This window comes from Trematomus bernacchii, unplaced genomic scaffold (genome assembly GCF_902827165.1).
Source record: "Trematomus bernacchii unplaced genomic scaffold, fTreBer1.1, whole genome shotgun sequence".
NCBI lineage: Eukaryota > Metazoa > Chordata > Actinopteri > Perciformes > Nototheniidae > Trematomus > Trematomus bernacchii.
In genome coordinates this window covers 346,198-363,250 of record NW_022987735.1, presented here as the reverse complement: position 1 = coordinate 363,250, position 17,053 = coordinate 346,198, and positions in this window count along the sequence as shown.

Sequence of the window (17,053 nt, the reverse complement as noted above, 5' to 3'; positions counted from 1 at the left end):
ATACGATTACTGCCTGAATTTGCTTCATGGTTTCTTTGGTTCTTTTTTAAATTCAGTTGGAGAATGTATATGTTCATACAATTGTGTGTGTGTGAGATTAACGGATTAAACTAAAATTGACTATTTACTCAGATTTTATTTTTGTTTTGTTTTTAAACTGTAGTATATTTTTGTCCTTTCTAAGGTTACTGTTGACTTACCTAACACACTTTATTAAAAACCCATTGTCATTATTTTCATTTGTATATGTATTTGCATTGCATTTGATATTGAGGTAATCTAAAAGTAAAGCTAAGTAATCATGGTATTTTGATACTTAGATTAGGTTACATTTTGTACAGGTATTAAGTAATTGTAACTGAATACATTTTTAAAGTAACCCTCTCCAACCCTGCACATGTTTTTGAGCAATATGGAAGAATAAGTCTAGAAGTATGAGAGGAAATATGAGGGGAACACCCCTGCATCGTTGAAGCCATTCTCATTTCCCTAAATTCATTTTACAGTTTACATTTTCCTCTTTGAGTCACAACAGCCAGCCAGAGTGAAGAACTCAGGATCATGTATGATTGCATGTATGATTGCATGTATGATAATAACGGGATTTGTATGTATCGCACACACTCATAGCCAGAATCCAAATTATCTTTCAATAGCATCAAGGTGCGCTGCACATTATAGGATGTGACAGGACAATTTGAGGATATAAATTCAAAAAATTACCATTTAACTTCTAAGATTGAAGCTGAACACTTTCTATTGGAACAGTTATACTTTAATTATTTTTGTTGGATTGGCATCTAATTCTGTGGAAATTGTCAAATCTAACCGGAGAAACGTGTGGTTTGAATCTTGAGGTGGAGCATTTATAAAAATAAGAAAAAGATAGAAGAAGCAGTCTTTATCAGTGTACATTAATCTATTTTAGCGTCACGTCTCTGCTTTTGGGACGATGCATTCATCATGATAGTATGATATGTAATGTAATCAAAAGTGACTGTTTAGCACTCAGGTGATTTCCTCCCATGCACTCTCCATGCAATCATTTCACTTGAGTCTGTTGTCTGAGAGTTGTTTTACGCTTCTGAATGACTGATATCGGTTTCTATAAATCAAGGAGAACAGGTGCAATGATCAAGACCATTATGGAAGATACAAATGCATATTGACGTTTGAAGACAACTGGAAGAGTCGTTCATCCCTTGTGTGTTGCATAACTAATGCGAACAAACATTAGCTTGTGTGGTAAATTAGGAGGAACAGTAAACAGAAACAAATGAGGAAAAAATGATGTTAAAAAAAACATGTTGATGTATTGTAATCAGATATGTAAAACTGCGATAAAGACCATAAGATGTGTCTTAAAGGTTTGAGGAAATGCAGCAGGTGGATCCAGTTAACGTCATTTTGTTAAGCTATATTGCCGCGATCCACAAGCATACAGACTTAACTCTACAAATGTTGTAGCGAATCAAATTAATCTAATGAAACAAGCATTACATAACAACTAATCAGCCTAAATAATGCTGATAGAGCCACTGAGATCTAACAGGCAGACATTAATCAATCTTCTCATCAAAATAAATGTATAAGCAAACTATCTCTTCAGAAATAATGTTTGCCTTTCCCCTATACTGTAGTTTAGTAGTGATGTGTATGAAGGTTACTGTTTCTGATGGGAGATATCTTGAGTTTAGTTATCAGAGTCAATAAGAGAGGAAGAGGAGAGACCTTGAGAACAGTAGGGTTCACAGCCAGAGAAGTGACTCGATAAACACAACTTCCCTGATAAGAAGTAAAGTTCTCAAGTCATGCAAAAGTGTGAAAAATCTCTTTACGTAGTACATTTGATCTCAATTGTATTTCCTCTGCTTCCAGCATTTTTAATTTCACACAACTGTAACGCTATCCCTCCTCCATGGAGCTCTGATTGAACTAAGTCTGAACAGAGGGAGAGTTTGATCAAATGCTCAGAGTACTGTGAGCTGTATGCCGCAGCTTAAAAAAGAAAACTGCAATTGTCCCATCGTGCTTCATGTTCAAAGTGTTCTCCTGCAACATGTCTACTGTGAGCCTCCTCTCCTTTGCCGTGTTGCATCATGGACGGCTGATGTAAGCTGGTGAACACAAAGGGAAACGCTCAACGTCATTACTTTGGGGAAGCCTGTCCTGCGGTTTTTATCGTCTAATATAGCCTGACCACACCCAGACGGCACTCCAGACATCTGCCTGCGTCTGGATGTCTTCATTCTGGTGAGACTGGTTATCTCTTTCAGCCTGAGCTGGAGGATTAAGACAATGTTTCCAGAGAACAATTGTAAGAGAACAGCAATGTGAAATTTGGAAAATGTGTTATTCTTTTCAAACAAAGAAGCTGATAATATGATCAGATGAAAGAGAGCGATCCGTAAATTATAACAAAGGACAGGAAGATGAAAACGTTGTGGGTGGTTGGTATAGTTTTCTTTTTCTGGCAGCTGTCCCGATGCCAAATTCGGCGACACATCTAAGAGTTGCCGTCGCGTCCTGATATAAATTCAATGAAATGGAAAAAAGCAGGGCGTCCAATTTTATTCATGTGTTCCCACCCTAACCAACTGAACTTCACCATAGCCGGATTTTCCACTTCAAAGGAATATTGAGAGTGGCCCTTTTTTTCCTGCTTCGCGAGTCAAGGTTTCAATCAGTTTGCGAGTGAGACTGTAAATGTGAAATCAGGCATTGGAAATGTTATTTGAAAAAAAGAGATGCTTTCTCTTCCTGTGGAGCTATCTGTGGAGCTGGCGTACTTTTGACAGCACCTCAGGGACATTCACAAAGAATGAGAACAAAAGCTTACCTTTGTAGCGGAGCATATTTTGGAAGGTTCAAACTGGACAGGGCATAAGGGACGGAGCCACAAGAGAAGGCTGACTAAATAAGCAGATTCTGACCCACTTAAACCACTACTATTAAATGGGTTGTTTGTAATTTAATATGTGGGGCAGAAAATACATTTACAGAGAGAAATAGAAATCAAATAATATCAAATACATAATTACAAGCTAAGAGTCTTAATGAAACATCTGTCCAGGGGTCCTGCCTATCCATCCATTATGGAAACTGTGGGACCGCTGCCCACCTTCACAAACACACTGCAGCACAGACCCTCTGCTCTCATATCGGGATGAGATGCTGCAGCAATAGAGCTCACTCAATCCCCCCCCCCCCCCCCCAATAATGGCCTGACAGCTGGGGGGCTTTACCATCATCAGCATCAACTTGAAAGCTCATCATACAGTATATTCTCTTTTTGTATAATTGCTCCACATATTGGTTTATTTAATACTATCACTTTTTTCCCTTATGATTTACTTTTGAACATTATATATTGTTCCCTCTGGAGTTAAATCGACAAGTGTATTCATAAATTGGCAAATCAACACAAGTAATGTGCAACTATCTTGATCATTCATTCATCTCGAGAGTCACTTTTAAAGCATAAATGCCAATGATTATAATAATAATATATGGTATTGTTATGCCGCTTTTCCTCGTGCTCAAAAACGCTTTACAAGCAAGTAAAGAAAAACAACAACAAAAGGTTATAAATTAAAAAGGTTGTACCAGCCTGTTAGATTTGAGTTTATAAAACGTAATAAGAAATCAGTTTTGGGTTGGACTGCTGATCGAGACTTCAGACAAGATGTTTATTTGGGCTGTTACAAATGTTTGTATTATACTTTTACTTTCTTTTTTACAAGACTATTGATCAACTATTAGAAAAAAATAATATTTTATACTAATTAATAATGAAAATTGTTTGCTGCAGACAATCTATAAATCAGATATGCACAGTATTAATCCATTTCTCTGGGTTTGTGATTAACTATTTCAACAAGATTCAATTCAAGATTGATAATGCCGATTACAGTATACAAAACATAAAGATGAAAGAATACATCTTAGAAATATAGGAAGAAAGACAATATCATTTGCGATTTTCTTTTATAAAGTAAGACATGTTTTGCATATGCGGCAAGTCAGACCCTGTGTTCTTCATGGGTGAATGTTTGAAACAATATTTCAATTCTATCTGTCCACATGGGTGAGGATAAAACGTACATGTTAAGAAATGTCATATATATGTGTAAGGGATTTACACCGGGTGTAACTGCATGCCAAAGTGCAGCACTAAGACATGCGTACTGGTAATTGGTTTTAGGTTTAAGAGGTGTGAATCATGACTGCATGTGTGTGTGCATGTCTAATATACTGTACAAGCAGAAGCACAGTAATCTTGACGGTGATGCTTATGTGCAGCCAAATACTATTGGTGTGTGTGTGTGTGTGTGTGTGTGTGTGTGTGTAGCAGTTCTGCAAGACAGCTTGGAGATAACCTGGTGACGTAACAGTCAGAGTCAGGTCCGCTATCTCTCCCTGACAGCAGGGCCGTGCGTCACTCCTTACATGCCGAGCCAGCGAGAGAGAGCAGGAGGGAGAGAGGAGAGAGAGAGAGAGCAGGGAGAGGAGTTAGGGAGAGAGAGGATAGAAAGATGCCTCGGATCATTTAGCTGAGGCGTGTGGGACCTGGGCCAGGGCGACACTAAAGTGGGAGTTTTTAATAAGAAGAGGAGGGACAGAGGGAGGAGAGGGGGGTGATTATGGAAAGCACTTTCTACAGTAAGTAGTAATCAGTGAGAGAGAGAGAGAGAGAGAGAGAGAGAGAGAGAGAGAGAAAGAAAGAACAGCAGACACTGTTTGAAGAATAGAAATGCAAAAGGAAGAAAAGGGGGAAGAGAACACAAAAGGGTTATCTGTAGTGAGAGAAAATAAACAAAGTGAGATGTGCACAGGAAGAGGCCACAGTTCATCGTATGATAATGAACATTTTCACAAGAAGAAAAAAAAGCAATATGATTCAAAGAATCTGGAGCAAGGTTTGTCAGAGTGTACCAGCTTGTGCTCAGGCTAATTATAAGCATTGCTGTGTGATAATTACATTCATGCCCGTCTCTTCTGAAGAGAAAAAGTCTCCCTGTGGATCGCTCAACAATCCAGTATCTACATGCCCACAAACATACCTGCCATTCTTTTATGGTTTACAGGTCGAGGATTTAAAATGAAGAAAGTTGTGTGAACATAGATGTGTAAGACACTTTAACCTTCTCTCTTTGTATGTTTGCATATTTGTGCGAATAATACATGATTAATTGGACTGAAATTCAACTAACATGAAACTAATTATGTAAATTCAGAGTTTGGTGAAATGAAAAACAGCTCTCAATATAATGTAGTCCAGTGCAACATAACCTTTAGCTATGACCTCAATAAAAAACTGAATTTACACATTTCCAACAATGTCAGCAAAAACTGAACATTATTAACTTTTTTAAGGTAGAATTAAAAATATTACAATGTATAGATGATTGTTTAGGTAAACATTAAAAGTGGCCACTGATCGTATACATGTAATTACATCAATGCAATCCTAAGAAGACAACAATCAAGCTACACAATAATCTAGGCTTGGAGCAGATAGATCTATAAATAGGGTTTTTGGAGCTTGATAAACAGGTGAGGTAAGCTCAATGAGTTTGTTTAACTCTTAGACAGGAGCTCAGTTATTAAAATGAACAGCCAAACTAATGTTTATACATAAAGATCCATGGGAAATAATACAAAAAAGTAGTAGTTATAGTTACGGAAGAAAACAAATATCTAAAACACAAACACAGGCTGCAATGTTCTTTGATGTCAACTACAGAATGCATGACCTGAAAAGAAAATCAACAAAGAGATGTGAAAGCGTGACAGCAGGAAGTGCTAGTATGCAAACCTTCAAAAAGCCGTACTGACGTGTTATCATCAGAACAGAGAAGCTTGTTTATCAAATACTACATGCGCAGAAACAATTTGTTGAGAGGTAAAAGAATGATTTCAGATATTGGGGGAAAATCTGCCTATTTATTTTTTGCAGGGGGACACAGAGGATATCAAAATATGAATCTGATAATCTAACTAATAAACATATTCTCAAAAACGTTGGCACTTCTCCTTTAAGTTGAATATATGCTAGAGTATGTACAGTGTGTGATTTGAGTGTAGCAGAGCAGCTCCATGTGTTCCTGTGAACTCACTTTTAGGCTTTGCTCCATTAATGCACACAAACGTGCATATGTTCATAAATAATGCAGCAGAGTCTGGAGTTCATTTGGTCAACATCACAGGAATGTGTTTGCTGATGAGGAAGCTGCTGCCCTCAGTTCCCTCTCCATATCAATGAGCTAGGACTGGGTTGTGCGTCATCAAAACAGATCACAGTGTTTACAGTCAACGTCCCTGTCTGTCGGTATGAAACCTGCATCCAGACAGAAGAGCAGAGAGAACTGCACTCACCGTGAGGAGGAGACGTCTGTCAACGATCCTTCATATCATTTTATTGTTACAGCAAACTGTAAACAGCTGTTGTGACAATAAAGTCATCAGTGAAGACTATGAGTGCAATAATGAGGTACATTTGTGAATCAATAAGGAAAACAATTCAGGAAAGCAGGAAGTAGAAGCATAAGAGATCTGTCGTCAACAAAAATGCAGATAATGATGTGGCGTTTCCCTTTGCTTAGTCAGGGCAGGTAGAAAAGAACTAAATAGGGCAAATAAACAAAACCAGTCCCTTATGTTCTGGCCAAATCAAATCTGAAATGTTGTGCGTGCTATATCAACGATTAAAAAGACATTGTTATTCCCCCTAGAGCTGTGGGTTATTCCAAAGTGTAGGTTGCATCATTAACTTAATGGCTCATATGTCGGAGCAAAACCACAGTTTAGCTTTAAGCACTTCCGTAGTGAAATCACAGCCGGAAATTTGACGCACATTAGGAAATTATGCAGATATTAAAACACATACTTACAACAAAAAGAGCGAAGATATATACAATTGGAAAAACAGATGCATAAAGCAAATGCTGCAATACAACAACTTTTCAAAGCAAACGAGGTATTAAAGAGCATTACATAAATATATAAACACATGCTTTCTTTTATTATATAAGTCATACGTTTATTTTGTTTCCATTGAACATTTAAAGGTGGGGTAGGTCATTTTGGAGAAATTAGCTCGAGTGCGCTAGAATTTGAAAATACACAGCCGGAGAAAATCTGCCACTTCCTTACAGAGCCCCTCCTCCAACACACACGAACGCGCACATGACCAATGAGGGCACGAGATAAGTTTGTGCACAGATGGAAGGCTGACAGGCAGGTAGGCTAAAATGATTGGTCGTGCTTTTTACAGTACTACGGCTTCCACAGATCACATTTTTTTATGGATTTTTTGTCAAAGCACTTAAGATATTCATTGCTATCGGGATGTTAAGAGCATTCCATGGAATATAACAAAAAGTGTATCTCGAGCCGGTTTCTCAAACTTACCTACCCCACCTTTAAGTCTTGCGGAAGTTGTATTTTGAGACAACTTAATTCATCATTTTATTCTAAAGAGTTTATTTGGAGTTTTTTGGATTGAAAATGTCACTATATTGTTTATTTCCCATCAAAATGAGCTATTGAATAAGATTAAGTGAACTGAGCCTGGCAGACTGTTGTTTTCATTCATATGAGTTCCTGTGTTCTCAGGAGAACTGAGGAAAAGGGGGCATGCTCAGAGACTTATGACTTCCTCACTCACTTCACTCCTTTCCTGACTATATCCCAGTGTTTATATTTTTACACACACACTCATTCATGCATGAGCAGGGAGGCTTTCACACAGCACTCACAGGTCCAGCACAACTGCTATTTCTGCACTTGAACGGAAGGCATTTCAGTACTGAAACACAATGGCTAAAGTCATTGTCTGCCATGTTTTGGACTCCGGGTGAAAGAGCACATGAATGAATATTACTGGCACTCCAGTGCATTAGAATCACATGAATGTTGCATGGGCAATGCATTTGATGGTGAGGACAGTTGGCTCTGTGGTTAAACACCACTGCACAAACACTACATTGTCCAGGTGAAGAGAAACAGGAGGCCATTGCCCTACATCAGAGCAGAGGAATGATGAGTGATGAGGGAGGGAGAAGGAAGCAAAGGCGGAGCAGAGGTGGGAGAGAGGGGGGAGCAAAAGAGAAATAAAGAGAACAAGTGTGGAGAACGACTGTTTATTTGACGAGGGGTGATTACGATCAGACAAGGTGAAGCAAGCACTTTTGCGAAGGGTGTGATCCCTGAAGAGAGGAAAAATTGGATGGGCAGGCCGAAAGAGGGGGGCAAAATATGTGAAAGGGGAGAGACACAGAGGAGGGGGGTAGAAAGAGAGAACATTCAGAAAGAGCGGCTGCTTTGAAAAACATCTGGGAGCCATCAGGGAGCAGAGAGAAAAACGCTGGACTCAGCTGAAACTCTCGCTACACGGCTTGCTACTCGCCTGCTTCCCGTCCAACTAACACCTTCCCCCAAAAGACACACAGTAGAGGAGGGAGAATCTATCAGAGAGCAGAGAGACCTTGAGCTCTGCAAGCTCCCACTCCCCTCACACCACTTCTGTGGACCATGCATTGTTAATGAATGGGATTCATCTGAGGTCAACGTTGCAAAAACGTTGCAAAAACGTTTACTGTAAATAACATTCAGACACGCAACTTTTCATGACTGAGATTCATTAGGAGCTGTAAAATGCCACACATCAAATCTTCACCGTGATATGTTTGGTGCGGCTACGCTATATCCAAGCAAATATACTGCGCTCTGTACTGACGGCTGTCACCTGCACTCATTAATCATCTGAAGGATTCAACATATGACGTTAGAGGAGGCAGCGTTCTTCCATAGATGGCTGTAAGAATTCACCTCCCCAGACTTCCACTTGAAAACACACAGAGACATGGAGTTTCCTGTGTGGTCACAGTGGTGTGAGCAGAGGGTGGCATCTGTCCATGTCTTCACCCAAATGGCACGGCTCATGTGATGGCATTAACAGAAATGTCAGTCACCCGGTCCCAGCGGTTGTGTAAAGGGCAGACTCTCTTTCTCCGTGGCACCACCACAGCTATCCACTAAACCAACGGATTCCCATAGCATGTCTCCATTTCAGTTTCAAAGGATGGCGCAGACACGCAGCTATAAATGATATACGCATGAAGCCTACACTGCGGTCTTTGAGTAGAAATATCTAAAATCAGATATCCGTGGAAAGTTAATGAGTGTGTAAAGAAGAAGTCTAAAATTCCCCATTTTCATTGTTAAGGTGGAACTATCGAAAAAAGGTCATGGGGTCATTAAAGTTAAAGGATTGTCACCTTGGGAGAATACATGTTCCAATTCCTCCTTAGGTTACATCCTGGATGCAAAATGTTGCATTTTTCTCTGAGGGGAAAACAAAATAGAAACAGTACATTTTCTAATTGGAGCAGATTATATTGTAAGAAATACCTTCATGTATTCCCAATGTACATCTTTATTTATCATTTATCTAATATTTCCTTATGTACAATGTTATTTTGTTTAAACAATCACAACCTGACCAACATTTTGGCCCTATGCACCAATTAACTAAAGAGAGAGAAACAAATAAGTTCATATGCAGCTCCGAGATGTGAATATGTATTTTCTCAACATAATCAAATGTATATACGCTCAAAATTACACATAGATCCAATCTCACAATGCTAGCCTCGCTAACAGCGATGGGAATTATCACTGACCTCTCAAAGCCGGGTCAATTACAGTTTGGTCCTGAAACCCCCTTGCAGCAACTTTGTCCATCGCGAGTTACCTCTGGACAAGACCATGACAACTTTGTATCAGCATGCATGTCATGCGGAGAGAAGATTCATTTCTTTATGAGACATTTGTAGAACCCTTCTTTCCATCAAATCTGTAACAGGTCCAATTTCAGTGGTAATCCCTTTCTGAAAGAACACATTGATATGTAAATTATTGTCTGTGCGAGCAGGATTGTTATTAAAAAGAGGACACAGATTGAAAATGATTCAGGGACGACCCCGGTAATATATTCATACCATGGCAGCACGCTCCTGTCTCAACATGTCAGGACCTCCCCGATATGTCCTACGCAAACCGTCTATATTTCCTCAGAGATAATTGGTAAGAGATTTATTATGAATGAAGAATTATATATATATGAACATAAGGTTGCCTAGTCAGTTTATAGGCCACTACTTCAACCAAATTCCCCTCTAAGTCTGACCTGTACGTCATTATCTCTTCTAAGTGATTTTCTCCCATCTCTAGCGGTTTCCCCTCCCCCACTCACATCCTCTGCCCTCCTTTTATCCAACTTCCATTCTTGCTCTCTTCGTCTCCCCCACACGCCAACCCCGCCTCTCTCTCTCTCCCCTCTTCCTCCTCTCATTGCCTCTTCTCTTCTGGCACATCCCTCTGTCTTTGTGTTGCCATCCAGAAGAGGTAGCGGTGACGATAGCGGTGATGCACGGCCCAGGACAGCGTTGCGGAAGAAACACGGGCATCATCATCATCATCATCATCATCATCACCATCATTGTCATCATCAGCCAGATGAGGAGAGCCAAACTTGAGCTGTGTCCATCCCCATCAGGCTGGCTGACAGTCACAAACTCATCTCTTATTCACTCCACTCATCAATTATACACAGGCCAAAGGAGCCCTGAGAGGCAGGACGCTGCAAAGGACCCTTTTTCCACGTGTCGTCCCCCAACTGAGACACATCGCAGCGCTCAGCCCTCATCATCAATGTCCTCCTTCAGTCTCCCTGAGAGCAGGAGACAGCTTGTCATCATGCCTTTAGCAACGGCTGCTGTGTGCGGATGTCATGTATCTCGTCGTGAGACTAAGGTTAGATCATCCCGCCAACAGTGACAAGATGATGAGAGAGAGGGAAGACCTGAGGACCCTCCTGCATACAAATATTCCATTTCATGTTCATTTGTGGTGTGTCCTCCATTGGGATCTATTAAAAAGAGCAAATACTTCAAAGTGCAGTGTAATTGGTTGCTCCCTTTAGATACAAATCCACAGACCAAAACAAGACTGACAGATAGCCAACATCAATCCTGCTCAGGTATTTATACAAGCCTCCGTTTTTAGTCCACATGCTGAACCATTGTTTCACCAACTGTGATTTACCACACAAGTGGGACCCATAACAGCTAACAAACATGACATATAGTCCTGGGAAACAGATTAGGAAAGGATAAGCAACATTTAACAGTCGAGTCAGTCCATTACGGCTCCAGGTTGGGCTTGTATCAGCAACGTGTCAGTTAATGCAGAGTAAAATAGTGCACAGGATTGATAGCTTTGTCATCAGAGTTTAGATTTCTTTTGATGTTGTGTTCAATGAAACATCATTAATACAAGAAGAGCTGAGCCTTGTGATGTTATCTGAAGGATACAGCCTTCGTGCACTTCTAGAAAGGAAGATCAGAGGTTAACGGTGAGTTAGCTATCACCCGAGTGCAAACGAGGCTAATTCTGACGAGTAATAAACCCTCCCAGCCATTCTTTGGAATATACAGACTACTCTTTTTTTTTTTAAACAAGAGGCTAGTTTGATGTTTTAGAAAGACAGCAGCATCCGCTCACACACACCAACTGTTTTACAGTCACTAGTTATTTCCATATCAGGCAATGCAGCTGGTGTTGGGGAGCCCATTCAGAGAGGTGGGCTGGCCCTCAGATGAAAGAGGTAGCATCCATGCCAGAGTTAGCGTGACATGCCCATTCCTTCTGTGTGTGTGTGTCCGTGTGTGTGTGTGTGTCCGTGTGTGTGTGTGTGCGTGTGTGTGTGTGTGTGAGTGAGTGAGAGGGAGAAAGACTGGTCACCACTGCATAAAGTAATCTGACCTGAGCAGGCATCTAAACACTAACCTTGCAAGTCAGCCGGATCTAACAAGCTCAGCTCAACAGTTCCCCTCGCACGAGATACAAGCCAAGGGTGATGGATTCAATATGTTTTCTTTAATGACAATGTTTTATCTTTTAATCCAGTCCTATTTATAGACACATTTTTCATCCTATATTGGAGAGTCAAACCGAGTTATCTAGGGCTGCTCTGATTGGTTTTGTCTGGAAGCACATTGATCACTATTATACAGATTGCAACCACCTGAATAAGGAGTGTTGGTATGTACAGATGCAATGTTACTCATTTAATTCAAACATATTGAGAGCCAACAGTACCGCATGAAGATCTATTGTGCATCTTGTGTGCATGTAGTGACTAGGATTGCAATAATGAAGGTGAAATGTGTGCATGAAAGTGTTTATTTCCAAGATTATTGAATGAATAGTACGGGGATATTTGTGTGTGAAATTCTCATTAGAGCTGTATCACAGCACATCTGAGATCCATAACATGACCGAATCAAAAAAGACTTCACATTTATTTATTGTGTGCATGACAGCAATGTGTCAACATTCACTGCGACGTGTACACAGGCCGCTAATGTGTAACCAACGAAACATACTGGTGTACAATAACGCAGCATTTCACACACTGTAAATCCCACACGTCAAATTCTATTTCCTGTTGGCAGGACAGGCGAGTACATATGGGATTGACTCTATTTCTCTTTGTTCTCCTCACAATGAGTATTATCTCAGAGTTGTAGCTGCTGGAGCCTAATGCTCGATATCAGGAGCAGATCGTGAAGGGAGGAAAGGATGGAAAGAGGGCAGGAGATAAAGATAGACAGAGAGAGACAACACACAAAGATAGGCAGCAACTCTGACAAATTGCTGAAGCCTGGAAAATGGGAGGCTTGAGAAGAAGAGCTAGCAAGCCAATCACATTTTAGGGAAAACATGTTTTTAAATCATCAGAAAAAGGAGATCCAGCACAGATAAAATAACTACCAGCAAGCCCCAATTACTCCAATAATACTTACCTGTTTTCTGACAATGGGGGAGATGCCAGTGATGATGAGATAATGCTTATGGCAATGATTAGAACATGGCTTGATGTCCTGTGAGTAATTTGTTTTGACATTATCTTGCACAATAGTACAGTGTTGCACCATCGCTCGCTCTCACGTGTCCTCTTTGCAACAGAGAAAATAGTTTACATTCTGTCTGACGTTGATCCCAAGCAATCTGACATGAGGGAATTGGTTAAAAGGCAGACAAGAAGCATGACAATATTCCCATATGGTGACCTCAGTCACACACACATGCATCCTCCAGAGACATACGCATGTGAAATATGTTATGGCATAATACCTAAAGGATTGAGACTTACTCCATTTCACATGAGGTAGAAGGGAAGCTGATGCTAGGCATGGCTAATGTGCCTTCACTAATTGGTTCTCCCCAAGGCCTGAGTTCAGAACAGCAGAAACAGCCGATCCATTTATTTCTGCATCTGTCATCAGAGCACAGCATGCTGCAATCCCTATCATCCCATCCGCTTCCCTTGACCCTCATGAATCAGCACATCAACCTGTCACGATTAGGTCAAAGCTGAAGATAAATAAAGCACTGTAGCCACACAGGCTCCTAACGTTTGTTTAAACTGTAATTCTTTCACTACATTGTATACTTTCTGTTGTAAACTGACATAAATCTGAAGGACGAAAATGAATTCTCATGTCATTGTATTCAGTACACTACTTTAAAAACCTGATTTACATATAAATAAATGAGGATAAATAAATATACGAGACGTAAATCATAAGCAGAGGTCAGGAACATAAAGTAATGTTAGTCTGGAAGCGGAGCATAATTGGTTTATGTTTATATTGGTGATTATTTGTCTTATGAGGATTTGCAGTTGGAGGTTGTACAGTTGTATCTCTCTGCAGAATCTAATCCCACCAGAACCAGAAAACAAACATAAAAAAAGATACAGTCTGATATATGAAGACAACAAATCAAAACACAGCACAGTATTTCCATCTGAAATAGGAAACACATAATGCTGCAATCACAGATACCGTTTCTTTCACTCCCTAGTGTTGCTGTTTTTCCTCCACTCCTGATGACACTGAGAATCTGATGAAATACTATCGTCTATTAATAAAAGCTGGTACTATTGTTCAGCCTGATGGGAGAGTGGAGAGGGAGCGTGACACTGGATTTGTTTTTGCCACACTGTCGAATGCCCTTTGGCCAAAACCCAGGCCCTTTGGGCATTCATGTGAATGAGACTGGGGCGAGCACAAAGAAAGTGCTTGACATTACCTCATGAATGCAGGCCTTCCCATTGCTTGTATTTCAACCGTAATAACCCCTAAACAAGGCAAGGCACTAAACACTGTCTTCAAAAGGTGGTGATGCTATATTTGCGTGATGATTGTGTCTATTGGACTGATTGCACTGAGGGAGCAACGATGCGCTTCTATGGGAGTGGACAGTCTGTATAAGGATACTGACAATCAGGTTTCATTTATATTTTGTGTAATAGCCTATGCTTAATCATTTGCTTTTCGCAAGTTATATAGGAAACTCTGTCCCAGTGTAAAGTATACATCTTAAAACAGGAAGCGATTAGCCTAACTTATCAAAGACTTGACGCAGAAGGTAACAGTTAGCCTTCCTACTCACAAGTTCAAAAACAGCTACCTACACCCTTTCATTATAATCCAATGCACTTTGTCAAAAATCTGTAAATATTTAGTCATACTTTTATCTGTTCGATAAGTATGCTGAAAATATATTTTGCTCATACAGCGCCCTGTACAAACACACTTCCAGGGCATCACTTCCGCTGAAAATAAGTACCACGCTGATGACCTTAAGCCATGGCACAAACAGTCATATTATAACAAGTTAGCATCAGACTTTTAAAATGACTTGTGACCTGACACGCAGCAACAGTTCCTCCCACCTTCATTTGGTCAAATTGCTCCATGCTGATGACAGAAAACAATCCTGAGCTTCACAAAATCTAAGACTGAAAACTGAAAGGAAGGGATAGCCCGCACTGTAACCCAGAGACCACCACGAAGGACAGCCTGGCTTCCCCAGCTGGAAGATGTTTAGACAGGATCAGGTCCGTGTGTTGACAGGAGAGGTCAGCAGTCAGGGCCACTTAAGGATAGATTATTGACCGCTTCTCCATGCAGTCTGCACTAATAGAAGAGTCAAACGCTGTCAAAATATATTTGTGTACAATGCTTAAACAAATGAATAACAGAGTGAATAATACAAGGAGACAAATCTATGGAAGGAAAGTTATGTCACAACACAGAGTAGCAGCATCTCAAATGGACTAGAAGGAAAACACTGAGATAGAGAGGCCTCTCAATAAAAAAAACATTAGGGCTTTTTGCTGTAGCAGAAGAGTCAGAAACATGACAGAAACCCAATTAAAACGACATCCACAAAGGAAGAGTTGGGGAGTTTACGAATAGTCTTGCAGCTGATATGCCCATGTCTTCTCTCTTCTAGACACGCACCATGTGTATACTTGCTCCGGGTCCCTGCATTCATTCCTTTTATGGGTCGTCCTGCCAGTGATGCATGTGAAACGGTCTTGTTTATGTACTAGATTTCTCTGGTTCTACCATTTTTTTTAATTACTCTTTCCAAAGCCAGATGCTGTTGATTATTAGGCTACTGTTGTATGTTAGTATGCAGCCAGTGAGTAAGAAATGCGAAAACATTTCTCCTGAGTCTGATGATCTATTTTTTGGTGCCGAAAATGTGATCCCTTTCCTTGTTTCGTCAGAGCTACCTCACGTAGGACAAACTGCATTTGTTTCCAAACAAACAAAGACCGTGATTACATATTACAAAATGGCCATAGCAGCCCGTGTCCAAAGCAAGAACCAACCATAAGGATGACAATTTGAAATATACACCCAAGTCTCAGTGCTATGATAAAAGCACTGAGAGTTAAACATCCAGTATTTTTTATAAATCTCAATTTTCACGTTCGTTACCTACTCAGTTTTCACAAAACTTTGATTGTTCCAACTTCCGCTACCTGGAGAGATCGACTGTAAGACATTTGGTTGAACTGCCTCTTGGAGAAATGCTCTCTAGCTAGCAGTGAGGCAGTGTATAAGTCTTGGCTTTTATAGTGAAAGTTAAGAAGGGAAGGAGTGCTCTGTAATGTACTGCTGTTGACAATTTGGGAGCAATAAAGAGTTTGATTTCCTAGTTTGGACTACAGAGCCCATGTGTTATCATTTTATTACCTTTATAAGTATATGCACAACTTAAGTGTTGCCAAAATAGGGCAATTATCCTTAAAAGGCACACAGAATTGCATAGTGAAAGCAAGGGAAACGATCTTACTGCAGATAGGGCCATTGTTTTGAACATTGTGGAAGCAACATTTCCGTCATAACGATAAGTCAAAGGAGAAAGGCATCTATTCTTATTCATTAATAGCCTTTACATTATCAATCATAAAGCCCTACCAAACTGAAGTCTTCACGTTGACCAAAAAACAAGTTTCTAGGATTTTCTTCTTTGAAATATCCAAAGTAGCGGGGAAAAACAATTCCAATTCAGGATTTAGCGCAGCAGCTCATCGCTTTTGTTCTTGATGTAATACCTTCCTTCTTCACCGAGACAACGGTGCATGCAGCCAAAGCAAAAAGGACGATTTTGAGCACAATGACAAACTCAGATGGGTGATTCAGAAACAAGAGTAAGAAGATCTGCAGCAGATGGAAGAGTTCCAGGTTTGAGCAGTCGTAGCACCAAACCAACAGACAACACTTGCACACACTGTCACACATGACAAATGGACCGGCTTAATGAGTTTCACATGTCACAGTACACAATGTGCTTCAATTACTGAAGCAGAGCAATGTTGAAGAATGTCATTTAACTCCCATGCAAACATGCTGTGATGAACCCAAAACAAGAAACACTTTTTCATCTGGGATTTCCTAACGTGGAGAGACAAAAAGGGATTTGCATCACACTTGGAGGAAGAGAAGCTGAAGGAGGGAAATTCACCTCAGAGATGAGTGAACAGGCGTCACTTCAGGGTAACATCCCAGCGTCTCCTCCACAGACAGGCTGAGGCTGGATCAGGTTCTGCAGGCAGAGCTCTGCCAGCCCGCCAGACTTTCTATCAATCATTATTCCTGTGCCAACTGATGTCACTGCTGGA